Consider the following 20,226-nt stretch of genomic DNA (forward strand, 5'->3'; position numbering starts at 1 on the left):
TAATTAAAAATGTTCTTGCGGGTTGTGCGCGCTGCGGGGGCACTTTATAACGAACTAATTCGAGATTGAAACTGTTGCTGAATGTTTGTCAATTTGCCTCAGAAAAATACGTGGGAGATAGTTAGTGTAGGCGGTAAAAATATTCATCCTTCTCCCGGGGGGTGTTCTAGGTCGACGCAAAAGATTAAAAATAATCTGTACTTTTGGCGATCGCGACGCGCTTTGAGGACGACGCGGTTAGGTGCAAACGGAGCCGGCGATTGGACGCGCCGCATCGCGCCGCGCGCGCCGGTAACGTCAACTTGGCCGACGCGACGCGGTGCGGCGCGGCGCGCAGAGGTGCGTTCGATAGCGCGACCTCGCGCTACCCCCAGTACCCGGCAGAGCCTCGTACGGGAAAGTGCTTCGTTCGTCGTGTCGGTACTTTCGAAGCTCCCTCGTACGCGGGTCGCGTGCAAGCTTCACCGTCCTCTCTCTCTCTTTCCCTCTCTCTTTCTCTCTCTCTCTTTCTCTCTTTCTGTCTGTCTCTCCTCCTCTCACTATTTTCCCTTATCCCCCTAATCGTTCTCCGTTCGATGCTCCTTCAAGCTTTCAAGGGACAGAACGTTCGCCGGCTGACGCTTTTCTCGTACGCTCCGATCGGCCTCGTCGCGAGCGCGGGAGAAGAAGACAGCTCGCCGTTTTAAGCGAGTCGCTTCCCTCGCGGCTGTCACGCGCGCGTCATCGCATTCCTTCCTTCCTTCCTGCCTTCCTTCCTTGTTCGCTTACCTCGCGTCCCGCCGGTGAACGCCGTTTTACGTGCGGTTGAGTTTGCGTTTTGTGCGAGCGAGCTCTTTGTGTTCCGTGAATCCCTCGTTTTTGCCCAGTGTTCTTTTGTTGATTTTTGAGGATTTTTCAACGGCCTGCGGGAGTCCAGAGAGCACTTTTGAATGCCGACCGGATCGTTTTCAGTGAGTCGTATATATATATAATTTATTAATGCCTGATTGTTTCGCGCGATCATAGCTATGAATTGCTTTTTTTTTTTTTAATTAAAATCGATGAGTTGATTATGCGAGCACGAGATTGATGACATAAAAAATGTACGATGCGTTTCAAGCAGGCAATTAGATCCTCGGTGCTTTACGTCGCGTTTTGATTTATCGCTTATGAAACGGTTTACCGATGTACAGATTTTGGATTTCAAGGCGATTACAGAGAGCACCAGGTGGTATCGCTCGTTTAAGGGCGCGCGATTAGCAAAATGGAGCAACGTACCGTATGTGAACGCAATAATATTTGACGCGTTAATTGTTGCGTTAATTATACCGGGTGAATTATGTTTTAATTCTTTTATCGTTCTTTTATAACACTTTCTTATTAGCCTCTTTATTATCGTTGGAAAATTATAATTTCCTCGTGACGCGTGGCGATCGATATCGGACTTGATAAAATATATGTAAACTTTCTTGTAATTTCTGCAGCAATATATTTTTATAGCTCGTTCATATTCTTCCCATCGTTATATAAAAAACATAAAAAAAAAACATAAGATTGTGAAAAAGGAAGCATCAGAGTAAATTTTAATATAATTACGTATATCATACATTGAGAAAAAAATGCTGTTGATTCAATTAAAGCCTATATTACGGGCTGTCACTAACATAAATGATTAATTCATGTATATTTTTATTGACATAAAGGCCTTGATTATTGAAATAATAATTTATGCCTTTATGTCAATAAAAATATACATATTTATTAATCACTTATGTTAGTGACAGCCCGTAATATAGACTTTAATTGAATCAACAGTATTTTTTTCTCAACGTACATAAGTGTATATAAGTATCGAGAGTCAATCGAATGCAATAGCACATTAAAGAAAAAACGAAGAAATAAAGTAACTTCATTTTCTTGCTCATAAACGAGAAGAAATGAATGCGACTTGTCAAAGACCGCAAAATACAACAGTATTGTCAATACAGCTTTTCAACGTGCGTTTCTCACGCATAGGAAAATGCGCATTCTCGAAGCGGACGGAATATCGTCGTCTTGCATAAATTCGCATTCTCATTGAAAATTAATTTAAATCATTCAAAATAAATAGCACCTAAGTGTGTCAGGTATTTAATTTTTCTTAAAAATATCATGAACATTTTTACCACCGCCAAGATTTCTGATACGGAGGCGTGCTCCGAAATTGGCCGCTGTCGATATTCTGCGTGAAGTGACGTTCGCGGTCGTGCAATTTTATTTTTCGGTTATATCTGCGGGTCGGTCGTCTCTCTCTCTCTCTCTCTCTCTCTCTCTCTCTCTCTCCCCCCTCTCTCTCCCTCTCCCTCTCAGGTCAAAAACACCAAGCGTGGATTTCGGAAGGAAACGTCGCGACGCCGCGCCACGGCGGAGCGTCTGCTCGCGCGACGAAAGCGTATGGAAAAGCACGTCGCGATAAACCGCGAAGATAGACGCCGGGATAAAAATTGCCGAGACTGTCAAGGGTCGCGGGAATGCAACGGACGATTGATAGTCGTACCTCGGTGTTATCACCGTCGTAAATTCCCGCACAGCGTTCGGTTTACGCGTCCGCTCGTGATATTTTTCGCCGCGGTATCGTCGAAATAGAAAAATGTTTACGTCACTGGCAGAAAGAAGCGTGATCAATATCGGGAGGGTGTCTAATTCCAATAATTCTCGCGAGATGCGTTTTGCGAGGATGTTATTTTTTTTTTGTCGCGACCGTATAATGTGTATATATCCTCGAACGAAAATACATCGCGAAATTATCGCATTTGTTAGCCAAATATTATGCGTTTCCGCAATGTTGAACTTTACCGTTATAACTTTACTATTATGGAGCACGGTTGTTTAACGAGTTTTAAGGGAGCTTAACTCCTGCTATTTCGCGCGAATATCTTTTGAATTAATCGATCCTCCTTCGCTGTATCCTAACGAGATTTCTTACGTCGTAAAATTTATCCGTATACCTTTAAACTTGATTCTGTTTAGTATCGCGACGCTGCGGATATGTACGATATAACAAACACGAGCACGGTTAATGTGACACGCGAATGCGTAATTTATCTTACAATGAGACTTTGGAGCAACGAGAGCACGACGACACGTTGCCATTTCACCCCGAGACGACGCAACGTCACGAATCGCGAGCTTTGCACGCTTTCTTCCTCGACGGTTCAACGAACTTCAGTTTCGTTTAATGTAGCTCAATCCTGGGGAAGAATAATTTTCTCTCCTAGAAATGTATGTCATTAAACGAAAAGAATAATCAAGGAAATTGCGGGAATTACAAATGTACAAAGGGGATGATCCATTAACCTGGAAATAGTTATCTATTTTTACATCCCAGCGACGAACAAAAAAGTGAATTGTTATAAAATATTGTTTTGTATGGTTGATGTTCATTTCTTTCTTTTTTAATAGCTTTTATTCTTTAAATATGCAATTCCATCGAAAATTCGTAATAAAAAAAGCGTTGTATTAAAATTGAAATTTTTATTTTTCAAAATACTGTCATAAATATAAAGTTACACAGTAAAAAACATGTATGTGTGACTTTGTGTTGGAAATGGTCCACTCACTCTTTTAACGGTTTGTGTTGAATTGTTTAACATATTCGAGTGTTAATTTAACATAATGTGATTATGTTATTTAAAGATTTTGTCTTAAATTGGTATTCAGCATTTCTTATAGTATCAAAATGATACAATTTATGAGTAAGAGAACAAGTAACATAACAATAATGTATTTTAAAACATAAATTCTAAAATGAATGAATAAAATATTTGTTAATTTGACATAAATGTTAATTATACTAAAGAAATACACTTCTACAGTTTGTTTACAAGTTGTGTAAACATTACTTTTTTGTGATCATTGTTTTACACAATATCTTGTTGTTTTCTAACATATTGATCTTATGTTAAATGAACACAAAAATTCGAGTGGACCGTTTGGGATATGTGGAATGTGTTATATTCGACCCAAATTTTCCAACAATGTAGTTTAATATTTATTCGGTTTCTATAAAAATTTGTGTTAAATTTAACACAAATCACTTGTTCCAAACGGTGCACTGATGGTCCTATTGAAATTTTTGTGTTAATTTGACAAGATAAATATGTTAGAGAGTAACACAAATATTTAAAAAAAATTAACACAAAAATACTGATACAATTTGTAAGCAAATTGTGGAAGCATATTCTTTTAGTAAAATTAATATTCATGATATGTTAAATTAACACATATTTTATTCATTTATAAAATTTTTACATTTTAAAATAGATTATTTTTATCAATAATGATAAAATAGAAGGGCTACGAGCCAAAACAAAAACTTTTAATATCCAATAAACAAAGATATGTTTCGACAACGATCGTATCATTATCGGTACAAATAAAAATAAAATCAATTTTGAACAAGTGACATCATTTTAACGGCTAAGTAAAATTATTACAAAAAAAGTAAGAAATATTAACATGATTTACTTTTTCTTAGACGATTTATTATTTTTATTTTTTTTATTAATTTTATGTTATTTGAATACTTACTCACAAATTGTATTATTTTGACATTAAAAAATTGAATACTAATTGGACACAAAATACTTAAATAATATAATCACATTATGCTAAATACATTCGAGTATGTTAAAAATTCAATACAAAATTTTAACAAAGGCTTAAGTTTCTAACACAAATATTTTTTCATTATATACTTTTATTCTTCAGAAAATTTTGAAATCCGTATCCATAATGTTCTCAAATATTAATAAATTCGAAAACAGTCCATAATATACAATATATTGTTAATAATAATGATTTTATTTATGTAAAAACACCTAAGGAGATCGTTTACTTAAAAAAAAAATTAGGTGACTACTCTCGGCTAAAAATAGAGTCTGGTTCTTCCAATAGCAAACTCGAAGTGGCGTTACGGCGAATTCGCGCCACAGGAGGGACGAAAATCTTGCCATGGGTATATACTTCCGCCACAACCCTCTTTCTATGTAAATATTTACGTTTATGTAGGGGCTTTACGATATGTAGCCTATGTATAAGGCCAATAGACGCTCGATCTGTAGACCATGCAGGAAATAGACTTTAGTAAAAGGCTCAGATTTTTCGAAGAGCATTTGCGAAATCAGATCGTAGAGGATTACAAATATCGGGTAACTCTGCGCAAATTCCTTTGTATCTCTGACTTTTATTACTCTGTTCCGCCCAATGATTCATACTACGTTGCTGCACAAAAGCGGCGGAGACTTTCCAGTTTGGAATTTTAAACGTATGTTACGAGGATTTTATCGTGCATTCCAATGTGTATTGCGATTCGTGCACCGCCAGATTAGAAATTAAGCTTATTACAATCAATTGAGTTAATATCAGAATTAAATGAAGTATTTTCTTCATTTCTTGCGTTTGTATTTACACGATTCTTTATTGCTGTACGAAAATAACGATTTTGTTGAAATATTTAAAATATTATAAAATTTAGGTAGATACACATCTGAAAATAATGTTGTTGGACTATCAAAATAATGTAGGAAATTCAAGCATAATGAGCAGTGCCGCAAAAAGTTTCAACTAGTAACGAGTTCGCATCCTACATAATTATTTCGATAGTCCAACAAAATTACTTTCAGATCTGTTATCTGTACCTATTCAAATTTTTAAATATTTTAGCAAAACCATCCTTTTCGTGTAGAACAAATTATAGAATCTTCGCACTCGCCGTTCAACTTCTCGGTCCAGAGGTCGCAACTCCCATCTCTTATCTTGCAACCTATATGTTGATCCCATTAGCAGAGAGTAAAATCAACGTGTGACGTAACGCACAACACAGCAGTGCAACGGGTCGGACATTTTTTTGCCGCATGTCAGAGCAAGAAGGGATTCAAACGCGAGAGGGCGGAAATCTTTCCTGCCCATGCGACCGTATATCATTTCGGTTCTGCCACGTATATAAATCCGGTTATATAACGGTTCGTTTGCGTCCGTGTAAAGTGTAAAGGATAGGTCATATAAAAAATATTTTTTCGGGTTTTCCGACATGAAAAAAGGTAGTCTGACGGATGCTGGACGAGAATGCCAGAGAAGCAAGAAAGGACCAGCTGAATGGTCATTTTTAAGCCTGAAAAATATATGCATTTTATATATTATATGTATAAAAAATGTTTTACCGATTACATTTTTTCACCGTGGTAGATAAATTGTAACACAATTAAAGGGATGAACCGTTAATATATTTACATTTTAAGGATCATATATCTTATTTTAATTAATATGCTATAGAATCTTTTCTTATTTTTAATCAACAGGTTAGAATTATTTCCTGTATAAAAGACGTGTGATTAACTCTTAATCAATATTCTTAAGTTCAGTCGACACTTCAGCTACTTTGGAATATAAAAAATATTCATAATAAGTGTTTTTCATAAATTTACGTAATTTTAAATTACATAGCTTTATTCCTCAGATTTTAGTCTTCAAAATGAAAAAAAAAATCGTTCAATTACGTCAACTTTAAGCAAAGATACATTAATTTAAAGTACACTGGATCCGCGAATACCTGTTAAGGAAATTTCGGAAGGAATACTAGGCAATTAAGGTTAAATATCCATTAATCCACACACCATTTTTATGCATTCTCATTTTCCTTCTTTCACTATTGTTGGCGAAATTTCTCTTTTTTTTTCATCTTTATCCTGTTTCGAAATAGGATGTATTACTCTGGGATACGAATTTGTTTTGGTTAAATTACTTTACTAGTACATACATTTGTTGAGAAGATTATCACGTAGGATTCGATACTATAATTATAACTGAATGGATATACCGGGAATTGGGTTTCATAAATCTATACGAATAAAATAATCTGCGCTGTTATTTAAACGGTCTATTTATTATTCAGCTATAACATTCATAAATACTATTTAAAAGCGGACTTGTTATCGAAAATATTACTGTAATATTCATGAATACTATTTAAAAGCGAACTTGTTATCGAGAGAGAGAGAGAGAGAGAGAGAGAGAGAGAGAGAGAGAGAGAGAGAGAGAGAATATTATGTTTTCTAACGATGTGTATTTACGCAACTTAACGTATGTGCAATTTTTTCGTAAAATATATCTATTCTTATGGAATTTAATTATTTTAAAAATAATCGTATGATGTACCTAACATGCCTACGTAATGCATCGTTTTTAATACTTGAATATTTTCATTAAAATCGAGCTTTTGAAAGAAATGCGCGTTTATTTGATAAAATATATCATTGTTGTACAAGAGGAAACGGAGATTACATCGTATCTTATGCGAGCGCTCGGCGTGGCGTTCTCACGTGTGTTTCAGAATAGTAATCGCGTTTGTGAATTCTGCGATGACTCTCTCATATTTGCAGTTTAAAGGGATATAAAAAAGATTCTCTCTTCCCGGGAAATATAAAACTATATGAAAAATTATGTCATCACTAGAAGGGAAATAAAAGTTTTAAATTATTCTAGCCCAAAAAATCAGGAATAAGCGTAAAATTATACAAGTCAGTGTAAAATGGAAAAAGTGTATCTTAAAAAAAAAAATAATCGTGTATTTACATGTCACGATTACAAGTACCTTGGTTGACGATGCGCAATTATTTCGAAACAACCAACGTTATTTGCATCGTTAATTTTATCCAATCACGATATGTACCTCAATTTTCCTGGTAATTGATCGATAGTCTGGCCATACGTTTGAATGTATAGAAAGGTAACGTCGATGAACTGTACTCTTTGAAAGAGAAAGAGTGAAAGAATGAGAAGGAGAGAAAGAGGAAGAAAGAGGGGCGCAAGATGAGACTTGAGAGACGCTCTGAAGTATCTGCAAGAAGTGGCTGCCAAGGAAGACTCGAAGAACCTACGCGAAATCTAATTCGAGTACCTACGTACCGGTAGCGGGAACAGGGCGAATAGGGTGTAGGGCTTCATGCATATTCAGCGTATTTGTGGCCGGAGTGCAACTCCGGGTAACTCATTGTGCTCGACTACTTGCGGCGTTTGCCTCACCTCGACGAGGAAACGGACGAAAATTGGCGGAGGGTACATATTCGTTAGGAAGCCATGCACGACAGGTGCAGAGGAAGGCGCTTCTCGTCTCGGTTTCTCTGCTACTTGCGTTTCCTTGCAACTTGCGTTTCCCATCCCTTACTTCACGCACCTGCCCTGACTTGACGCTTAATGCCGGCATCGGGATGCACGATAAGAGCGTCCTTGACGCGTATTTCCGGGAGCGGCTTCCGGTTTGCCCGGGAATGCCCGGCGGCGATGTCACGCTACAGTGATATCGCGCGGTGACCCGATGTTTGCAGACAGAGGCATGAAAAACGATGTGCTCGCTTATTTCATCAAAATTATTTTAGGCGCGAATAAACCTTACTTGACACACAATCGATTGTGATTGACACACAATATCGCTTTAGCAAGATTTTAATTTTGCGCTGAATGGTTCACATAATCGTCGTCTTCGTGAAGAAAAATCTTGATAGTATTGTATCGACGTTGCTTTCTCATCACTCTCGCGAAGAAGACCGAAGTTACAATATAAGTCACGGCGAGAGAAGAAAATGTAAAAAGTCACAGGAACTTGTCGACTGGTTGATTACAAGACCGATAATATATTTCTTGATGAGATGATCCTTTTCAACTTTGCCACGCTGATTGTTGGCGTCGGAGTCTCCAATTCTAGAATACAGTCGCGACTGCCGTCAAGACTGTCGGATTACAGGCGCTAAGGTTTATGAACTTCACGCCGAAGTACATAGTAATCTAAGTTTAAGAAAGCTTCTGCGCCGGCCGACTACCAGAGAACACATAGAGGCGAACAGTTGGAGCACTTGGAATGGGACTTAATAGAATGCCGCGGGTGTCTGTCCTTAATCTTTGCACACCGAACTTGCCATCTATATCGCCTCTATTTATCTCAGAATTCTGTCGGTGCCTATCTATCAATGTATTGAAACTATCTTGATTGTTCAATCTCGTCATACACGTTAATTGCTTGTGATTATTTACTGTTTTTCGTATTCACGCGGATATATCTTAACCCTTTGCTGCAAGGTGTTGCAACACCTTTTTCTCTTTCATTTTTTGGTTCTCAAACTCCACTTAAGGTTTTTGCACATCCAATAAATTGTTATATGATTCTCAGATACTACTTTAATAACAAGTAGGTACGGAAGCTTTTATTTTGCAACTTGAATTAGTTATAAACAAATTGAGCGCAAAAAACCCTACTTTTTTAAGAAAAAAATCGTTCCTGAAACTTTTTTATTAATAACCTATGCCAAAAAGTATGTATATATATATTTTGAGAGTCGCTGATTACGAAAATGAAGTCAGATTTTCAAAATCCAACATGGCGGAACCAAAATTAAAAAAAAATGTTTTATTTGCCTTGAGAATTGATATATTGGGGTTTTTGGGGTCGATGATTAAAATTTTGAAATGAAATTCGGAATAAATTACCCACAACTGAAAAAAATTTCTGGTTGAAAATGGACGAATCAGAAATTTCTCTCTCTCTCTCTCTCGCTCTCTCTCTGGTTAAATTTATTAGAATTCTAGTTGAGATAACCGGAATTCTGATTGATATTATATTTCTGGTAAAATCTACTAGAATTCTTATTTTTACCAGAATAATTTTATTAATCAGAATTCTAGTTATCTCAACTAGAATTCTAATAGACATAACCAGAAAATTCTGATTCGTTTATTTTCCACCAGAATTACTGTTTAATCCAACCAGACCATTTTTCTCAGTGCACTCGGCATGTAACGTTACTGAAATGTTGCAAGCTTCGGTTATGGTAAGAGTGAGAATAAGGATATTGCAGCCAAAAAGACCTCTGTATATCGATTTTTGAGGTAAATAAAACATTTTTCTAATTTTGGTCCACCATATTGGATCCGTTATATTGAATTTTAAACTGACTCCAGATTCGTGATCAGCGATCTAAAAACCCTTAGATACGAAGTTTCAGAAAATTTTACTGCAACGAATAATTCGTGCATCAAAGGGTTAATTGAATTAATATGAATGAAAGAGAGCAGCGAAAACTTATTGTTATCGTTATCGATATAATACTGCTATTATGTTACGTTTAAAATGGAAGGTCCAGAAAAGATTTCTAATTTTGCATCTCACCAAGTAAGAAAGAAACGTTCCGTGGAATTTATGGATATTATTATTATATCTAGTTAAATATCCAAGAGTGATGTATAATTTATCGATATGAGACGACATCTAATATCGCACCCGAATTTGTGCCTTCCGATAAATTTCTAATTCATGACGGATCATAAACCGAGCCCAAGTGAATATCAGCCGGGCATGTTGGTTATGAGTCGGTCTGACCGACCGGGAACGGCGAGTGGAAAGGGATTGGTTTTAGGGGTCGTTACTTGGCTCTTGAGAGAAGGTGCTCTCATTGAGATTTGCATATCAATGGGAAATGTTTATTGATGGCTCGTCCTACGTCAGAAAGGTAGAAGCGGATTGCGTCAGTGAGCGAGAGAGCCGTGATGTCTCCGTGTATTCGCCTCACTAAGATTTACTTCCTCCTCGAGTAACTGTCTTTGAAGTAGCCAAGAGATGCTCCCGGTATTTTCAGCGTCATTTAACATCTTACGACATCCGCCGGTTGAGAGATCCGTGGACCCATAGCAGGACTTCCGGCATGATCAACGTTTGTCTCGGTCAACGAACCAATAAATAAAGGCTGAAAGAGTCCTCTGAACGGGCTTGTCTTCTTTCTATCGGATCCAAAGTATCTTCTTTGAATTCCGCAAATGATACAGCGCGATTACTGAGTTTTGCATATTCTGCATACCTTGGAATCTTTTCTATCCGTTCTTTCAGTTTTTTATCAGCGAAATTAAAATTTGGCATTGATTACGTCTTTTGTTTCGTTAGGAATAATCAGGAAATAATCTTTGATCTTATTGCTGTTATATTGTTATCATTATACGGAAAGAAGTTTGCTAAAGTGTCTAAAATTTTAGCTATAAATACAGATCTGAAAATAAATTTTGTTGGATCATCAAATTAATTATGTAGGACACTCAAGTTAATTGCTAGAATATCAAATTTTTTTGCTGCATTTTTCATCGTGGTTTAGTTTTCTACACAAATGTTTTGATGATCCAATAAAATTATTTTCAGGTCTTTATCTAGTTAAATTTTTAGATATTTCAACAAAATCATTCTTTCCATGTAATAAGATTATTGGAAATAAAAGTATTTGGTACGAATCGAACATTTATTATTGTTAGTAGCGCAGATATAATTATTCAGTTATTCAAATCAGAAATGTAAATACGGATTATCAATATAGATGCAAACGAGGTTTCTGTATCTTCTGTTTCTCGGTTATTTACATATCATTTCTCGAAAACATGCAACGTGCAGAAACGGCAAAGATACCTGCACCAGGTACGAAACTCGTGCATGTATCTTGCTTTTCTCTTTCCGCTTCTCTTCGTACTATTCTGCCGGAGATCAGCTACTGAAATTCGTGGCTTGCCTTTGGAAGCTACAGCTCAGGCACTTTGCATACGTTCGACCATGCGAAGAATAACATGCGGCCGTTTATAGCTCGTTCCATCGCTATTTCACGTCGACTTTGTGCGTTTCCGCGTTAGTTTTATCTAAAAAAACACATGCTTGTTAAATTAATTTTCTATTTTCTCTGACACATTCTTACGACAAATTAGCGATGTTTACTCGTGTATATTTGCGTAAAAAGATTCAAATGATTCTAGATTGAGATATGGATATATAGGTGTACATTTCGAAACATGATTGTATACGTTTAATCGTATGTACATTTTTCTTACTTTTCTCATAACTCTTTTTTTAACGTCACGCGCAAAAATCTACTATTTACAAAAAATGCAAGGTTTGCGTTTGGCGAATTCCTCGCGGCACTTTTTATGGTTCAATTGTGTCGCGGGTAACACAGAATCCAACTCGATCTTGCACATTGCAGTCACGTAGATTTCGATCGTGCGTTCTGTCTGATTTCGGATTCCTGGTACCAGGTTTACTCGCGACCGATACATTGCCAGGTTTGTACGCGTCGCGGCAGTCTTGTTGGAATCGTTTTATGCCGATTTTCACCGAGCGCAGTTTGCCGTCAGTACAAGCCACTCCTGATGTACGTATGATTATTCCCGATGTTCGCTTCGTTTAGCGGATTTTTTTTGCTAGTACCATGAACACCCGTGGCTTTGGCTTGAAAATTTGGAACCGCCAGGTAATCAATCGAGAGTTGAGAATAAAACATGGCAAAAGCTAGCTAGATCTTCAAATAAATAAATTATTTTATAAAAATATATTAAATACACGAGAAACGTACAATTCCCAAGCTGCTCTCAAACGCACAACTCCCTTGTAAAGGATAATGAGATAATGTGTTTTGCAAAAATGAGAATGAAAAGATTGTAAAATTATAACATGAAAAAAAAATCAATTTTTACATTTAGCTGTAATATCTGAACAAGTGGATTTGTCTTGCATTTTTAGACTATATATTTCAATTTTTTCAGTCCTTACGTACAAACTGCAGTTCTATGGGCTTCCGTTAAAATTCTACTGCTCTCTGCTTTAATTAAATTTATTATATTGTGAATGAATTCTTTTCACAGCACGAAGCATTTATATAGGATTTAGTTATGAAATTTTTGAAATACGTCACTTATATGGTGCATATATATCAGGTGGTCACAATTTTTTACGTTTAAAGATTTATTTTATGGATTTGTTTCATATACACTTTTTTTTAATTTACTGCTTGGGCTTGAAAAAGAGCGATAAAAAATTTGGATTTTAGTTTCAGCCAACGCTTTTCTGACGCTTTTCTGGAGTGGAGGAGTTTATTAGGGATTGGGACTGAAAAGATTAGCTTGTCACAGCTTGGACAGATTTAGCCGATACGGGGAAAAATATGTTGCGGAAAGTATTCGGATATATGAGCGCATCGTTTTAGACTGCTCCAGTAAAATATGCTACTGCGGTTGGCGCCGCGGAAAGAATTGCCATATCAATGTTGTAAATTCGCAAGTTTCGCCGTACTATGTACCTATATTTCCCGCATGCACTGCGATTCAGATTGGCGTGATCCCCAGTAGAGAAATAAATCGACGACACGAATCATTTTTTCATGCAGATGGATCGTTTTAAGTAAAATGGCTCACACTATTGGCTGATTTATGTGCTAACTTTAATAGTTGGCTAGATAATACTGTCAAATTTGCTTGTCAATCTTTCTTCTCTCATTCATTGTGCAGTTTATTTAACAGTTCCTGTGAACGGTATAGAAACCTAGGCCTCAGACAGTACAAGAATTAGAGTCAAAACAATATTTTTATTTTTAGACCGTATATGTGAGAAACACAATCAATACTAGAAATTTAAGCGCCTATTACGGTCGAAGCTGGATCTTCGACCGTAAAGTCATACACTAGTAGTTTGTGTGTAAATGAATTTATTCGATAATTTCAGTACCAAACGTTTCGATCCTCGCTTCGAATCCTTATTAATGTATACAATTCCACAACATATCATTGTTCTTCCCGGAACGTTAATTACAAACATATATACTTTAATTATTAAATGTTTAAAAAAGTTATATAACATAATGAAATTCGATAATACAACACTCTCATACCTATTACAAATGATAGTATTTATAATTAAATCCTCGCTTCGAATCCTTATCAATGTATACAATTCCACAACATATCATTGTTCTTCCCGGAACGCTAATTACAAACATATATACTTTAATTATTGAATGTTTAAAAAAGTTATATAGCATATAATGAAATTCGATAATACAACACTCTCATACCTATTACAAATGATAGCATTTATAATTTAATAACTTACATGATAATGTTGAGATTAGAAAATACGAATAAGTTATCGTGTGAAAAGATGGAACACATCTGAACACAAATAATCTTTCCGTTCCTAAAAAAAAAGTAAAAAAAAATTAAAGAAAGAGAAACTCATTAGTCCATAAGTAAACATTCATAATTCTTATATAACGAATTCGTTTGCATGTTCAAACTATTTTTTTATTTCTGAATACTAATTATTTCCGAGATAAGTCTTTTGTCATACATATTTCCCTCATCAAGTATTTTTATATTATTCTAATCAAACTCATGCGAATATTCTAATCTGTGTTCTGTAATTACTGAACGTTGTTGATCCAATTAATATGATTTTTATGTTCGCCTATTCGTGTTTTTAATGTCCTGCTCGTTTGTCCAACATATGTTGCGTCACAATCCTTACAAAATATTTTATATACTATATTTGTGTGCAACATCTTTTGTAGTTTGTTCTTTTGTACCTTAATAATACTATTTAGCTTATTCAAACCTTGATTGTATTATACTGGAATAATATAAAAATACTTGATGAGGAAAATATGTATGACAAAAGACTTATCTCAGAAATGATTCAATATTCAGAAACAAAAAAATAGTTTAAACATGCAAACGGACACAGGTTTGTTACATAAGAACTATGAATGTTTATTTATCGACCAATGAGTTTCCCTCTCTTCAATTTTTCTTTACTTTGTTTTAGTAGAGAACGGACAGAAATATCATTTGTGTTCAGATGCGTTCCGTCTTTTCACACGATAACATCGTATTTTCTAATCTCAACATTATCATGTAAGTTATTAAATTATAAATACTATCATTTGTAATAGGTATAAGAGTGTTGTATTATTGAATTTCGTTATGTTATATGTCTTTTTTAAACATTTAATAATTAAAGTATATATGTTTGTAATTAGTATTCCGGGAAGAACAATGATATGTTGTGGAATTGTATACATTGATAAGGATTCGGAGCGAGGATCGAAACGTTTGGTACTGAAATTATCGAATAAATTCATTTACACACGAACTACCAGTGTTTGACTCGGAAAGGCATCTTCATATACATAGATTTATTCAACTGAGTCTAATTATACCATTTATATATATTTTTATCTTTTACCGTTAAGATAATCGTCGTAAGGGCACTTTATCTCATCGATCGAATTTGCGAATCATGCGGTAACCGGTTTTGAATTGTATTCAAGTAGGAAGTATGAGTTTTGATTAAAGTTAACGCGGAATATCGCGTCGCATAACTCGCAACATCTTTCATCCGTGTCTTTTTTCCGGTAGACAATGATCAACCACGACGTCGGCAGAATCGATATCTGGCTCGGTGCTTTGTTGTCCCGTCGGTTGTTTCTACTTGAACGATCCACGATGTAAATTGGATTCACAGAATCAGAATGGAAATTCGTCGGTACATGAACCGCGCGATTTTTCAAGCTCTTTTTCACATCATGCACACAGCTCGATATTCACATGGTCCGGAGTATCTTCAAGCAACAGCAAAGAGTAAGAGAGACGAGAAGGTCAGCAGCGCAGAAAGAGGAAGACGAGATTTTTGGCGGGTTGCAAAGGGTGGTCGCATTGATTCTTCGCCAAAGGGCCGGTGTAGTGCCGCCAGAGAGGTTTTCAGCCTTCGCCATCACCTTCTCTCGCTCGCTCGCTCGTTTCGAGAGCTCCCTCTCGTTCGATAATGGAGGCTTGCAGCGAGATACCTGCTCGGTCTGCCTGCCCGTTTATGCCCGAACTCCCTATGTGTATGCGTGCACATATTTGCAAATGTCGCGTGTATGCGAACGATATGCGAACGATGGTGTCCGCATCAGTGTGTGCGCATACGTATATGTGTGCAATGTTCTCCCGTGAGCTAAGACGTACGTATAGTGATGCATCGAACGGTGGGGGATACGGAAGCAGGGCACTTTGCGTGATTGGGCCAGGTTCGTGAGGCACGACGGGTCTTAACCTTCTCGTATCTTACTTGCCTGCCTCGCCGTTCGCTCTCGACAAAACTTTCCTGACACCCAGTAGTGTGGTGCGCCAAGTCGAGCCACGCATGGCTGGCAATAACGGGAGATAATGGAGGAATCCTTTCCGGATTCTAGTCTAATCCTATTTTATTGTAGAAGAGTACCTTTGTGTCCTGTAGAATAAGCGAGCATGTGTCAGAACGTATGTTCAAAAGAAGATATTTGTTGCAAAATTCTTCGAACACGAAAATTCCGATTTTTATAAAAGCTTTGTGCACGTTACTCCTTTCAGGACCTTCTCTTGTTGTTGGGCACGCGAATTCATCTTTTAAAGAGTTTATCTCTTAAAAGACCTTTCCGACTATGTCCACATGTATTTCTGGATGACGTTTTTACGTGAAAAACTTTTCATCTTATAAAGAAATGTAATAGATATAGTCAAGTTGATTAACAATTTAGAGAATTGTGAATATCCCTTATCCTACAAGTATGGGTCACTACACTGAAAAGAAAGATTGGCTGCAACAAATTAGATGGTAAAATATGGCATAGCATTTTTAATTGGTTGCAGCAATCAATTTTTGGTTGCGTTAGCCTATCGAAATCCTATACTGACATTGCAGATAGGCTAACGCAACCAAAAATTGACTGCTGCAACCAATTAAAAATGCTACGCCATATTTTACCATCTAATTTGCTGCAGCAGCTAATCTTTTTTTTCAGTGTAGTGACCGAGCGATTCCTATTCGTGCAAGTTTCTTTGAGTCTTTCGCGGTAATTATAAATTATATTACATTTAATTATTTTCCAAAATGAAGTTTTAATATTTATTCTAGAAAGTTGGAAGTATGTTGGTGAACTTTTAGAGAGTTTTTGAATCATTCCGAATAGGTGGGGAAAAAAAAACGGACGGATCTAGCGACCCCCGTTTGTATGGATGAGTCACCAAATTGTATCTTGTACGATAAGGGATGTAAGTATATGAGCGTCACTTTTTCCGCATGCATTTTGATTCGGTGAAATTTCTTCGCACGATCGCGGAACGCAGTTAAACTCATCCGAGCGTCGACACGGGAGATGACATCTGCCTCGCTTCGCGCGCTCAAGGCCGTCACGCGCGCAATGTTTCCTCGCGTTGCATCGCGCGTTACGATCCAGGAAATTTCACCGCCGCGCATGAACACGTATATGATAATGGCGCTTTGTGCTGCAAAGATGATTCCCAGAGGATCTTTCCGGAGTGCGCCGACACCCGGCATTGTCGGTCTGCCGTGGTTATCGTTCGGGCGCATCTCTACCAGGTGAAATTACTTTGACGAATTAATCACACTCCGTGAATTCTCGCCAACCTCAGTGATAAACTTCGAATTTCCACGGACACTTTCGCTCTGTTCACGTCTCACGGTATAACGGATATTATCCGTACAGTTAGGTACATCAGATCCGCGGAAATAATCTTACTTCTCGCAGGATTCTTTCTTATTTCAATGGACATTCCTCCGTTCTTTCCTTAGAATTATTCGTTATTATTTCAACTGTCTGAGAATATCGATATTACCCACCTTTCCTTGAATGTAAAAAGCTATCCTAACTCTTTGTAAATCCTCGCAAAAGGCACTTTTCTCGATTGAGAAGAACTCTATATAGCGTCATATCTTTCCATCTCTCTCTTTTGCTCTCGTCTTCATTTTTCCTTTGCTGTTTCTCTTGCCTGCGGTAGATTTCCGACTGGGATTCCTCGACGTTTATCGGGAAACGACGGTAGGTTGGACGGCGGATAATTTGGTTACGTGAAGTATTTTTATCGAGCGGAGAGTACGTATAGGGACGCGATGTGTCCTCTTGCTTTCGGAAAATTCGCGGGCGCCGCATCGCGCGCCATTCGGAAATCTCTCGAGCCAGTGTTACGCGAACGTTACAAAAAAGGTCCGCGTAAATTTGTTAACATCGATACGTTTTGCGTAATGAGATCTACGAACCGATTACTCCGTCCGCGGAGGGAATTGTATTTCAAATGCCGCCCCGTTTTACGCCTCGCTATTCCTCGCTGAGCGAGGAATTTCCATTTGCTCTGAATTTCTCAAGCATCCTGTACTTTACCGTGACTTCGAGATTGCGAAACGCACAGTCTGTACGGAAGTCGGGAGTGTTCGCCACGAAAACGTTATCGCGGAAACGTATCGTGTGCGCAGAATGGCCACTAAGTTGCAACGTTCTCGAATTTTGAGAAAAATAACTTCTAAAGTGTCACAATTTTTACATTCCCCACCACCTTTCTCTCCAACTTTGCGGTTTTATCGGACAATAATATTCCTAGAGCATTGGTATTCATCCTCGAAATAGGGTTCTTTTAAAGCCGGCGTAAATAAAAAGTAATCTTAATCCGGCTAGTTAGGACTTTATTATTCCAAACTCCATATATCATTTCGATCTGTCACCAGCGATTCAAATCACAATTAGCAGAAGCATTCCAAAACCGTATGTTGATTTGTCTGCTTTGGACTAATGAAGAAAATACATCCGGAGAACCGGGCGGAGAACCCATGTTGGTGGAGGGCAGGTAGAATTCTGGTGAAGAGAAATATCCCCTTGTGGTAGCGCTCGCCACATTCCGCAAGGATCATTACGTCAAATAACAGAAATCTTCCGAATCTTGCCTATCCATCCTCCTTCCTCCGTTCCTCTTCGCTCTCAACGTCCTGTTCTCCTCTCGCTCGTTTCTCTCCAGTTCGTGGTCCTCATCCTCCTCCCATTACTTCCTCGTCCTCTCTACCCCTTGCTCCTTCACGCGACCACTTCGGCAGCCGGTTCTACGTCTCATACGGTCTGTTAGCCTAACTTTGTGCCGGGTCCGTGCATTGCCGCTGACTGCTGCAATGGTTGCCCTTACTGCCTGCAAATGGCGTGGAATCGTGCAGGTAGAGTCAGCTTTAGTGGCGCAATTCGTCACCGCGGATACGGACAGGTCCCAGTGCACCTGCATTAAACGACGCGCGAACAACCGATCGGTGCTTGAACGTCGTCTCTTGACAGGGATCTCGAGCGGCGCAGTCGACGAGTCGTTCTCGGGCGTACGTGTCACGTATACACGAGGCGAGGCTCGTTTTTACAGCTTACTGGGAATAATATTCTCGATTTTATTCCTGATTTTATGATTACTGCTCAACAAACCGTGAAAAAGCGCGATAACACGATAATTTCTATTAATACTTGGAAAAAGCAAATGTGCTTTACTGCTTTTGTTAGCAGTATATAACAATGATATCGATTAAATTTCAACGATTTGTTCTAGACGTACATACCGCGAGATACACCGATCGAACTTGGATGGCGTCGAATTTAAGCTCCTTCCGCGTGTGCTTTCCTGCGTTAGTAATTAGTCACTTCGCTGGCGTGCAACATTCCGTGGTAATAGCCGATTTTAGCGCGGCCTAAAGCCGATTATACCCGCGGCCGAATAATTCACGGTTAATTGTAGGTGATATAAATTGTCGCCGCGCCGATCTACTGACGTAATTAGTAAATATGGAATTAACGGTCCCCGTTAATGCATGGTGTAACGTTATTGCGCAATGTTTCGTGAATATGCATGTGTTTTGAAACCCGAGGAGAATTTCCCATGTTCATGCTTTTACGGCTTTTCGCCGATGGCGCCTGAAAAAGATCGTACGTTAATTGTTTGATTACGTTAATGATTCAATTAGCCACTCGTAATTGTACCAGCTTTGAGACTCATAGTCAACTATCGTTGTTGCAATTTTGTATAATTCGAATTTTCAATAATACGCAGGTGCGTTTATTATTGCTCACACCTGTTTGAGATATACGCATGAAGAGTTCCAGTTTTGCTGAAGTGTCTAAAAATTTAGCTAAATACAGAAATTAAAGTTTGTTGGACTGTTAAAGTAATTATATGGAAGATTCAGACTGATTGCAGCTTCATTGAAACGTGAATATTGGCTAAATTTTTTTTTTCCGTCAATTAAGGATAATAAAGTTATTCCTTCGATATAATTAACGAAGAAAATAATTCAAAATTTTTATGGTGCACTCAAAAAAGTGATCTTGCAGTGTTATAGCGAAAATTATCTAAGTACGAAAAATTAGTTAAAATAGACAAATTTCTAGCAAATCTGTTAAATTTTATAGGGTCAAATTAACTTGTGAGTCGCCACTGCTTCTACTAAATATATCGTTATTTTTAACTAAAATGATAATTAAAGTTTACACTATATAATGTTAAATTAATACTGTATAGTGTCAAATATAACCATTGTTTTAGTAAAAAATAATGATATTATTGAGTAGGTGCAGTGGC

At 37.5% G+C, this 20,226-nt stretch overlaps 1 protein-coding gene across 8 annotated transcripts in view; it reads left to right on the forward strand.

Annotated features, from left to right (window-relative positions):
• The first annotated feature begins 390 nt into the window (after window positions 1-390).
• Window positions 391-20,226, forward strand: part of LOC108767979 (protein turtle) — a 269,485-nt gene continuing 249,649 nt past the window's right edge. For all 8 annotated transcript variants that reach the window (XM_018518147.1, XM_018518138.1, XM_018518146.1 and 5 more), the window contains exon 1: window positions 391-950. The gene's annotated coding sequence lies outside the window, so the exon portion shown is untranslated. The remainder of the gene's footprint in view (window positions 951-20,226) is intronic.

Source organism: Trachymyrmex cornetzi, unplaced genomic scaffold (assembly GCF_001594075.2).
Source record: "Trachymyrmex cornetzi isolate Tcor2-1 unplaced genomic scaffold, Tcor1.1 scaffold743, whole genome shotgun sequence".
Lineage (NCBI taxonomy): Eukaryota > Metazoa > Arthropoda > Insecta > Hymenoptera > Formicidae > Trachymyrmex > Trachymyrmex cornetzi.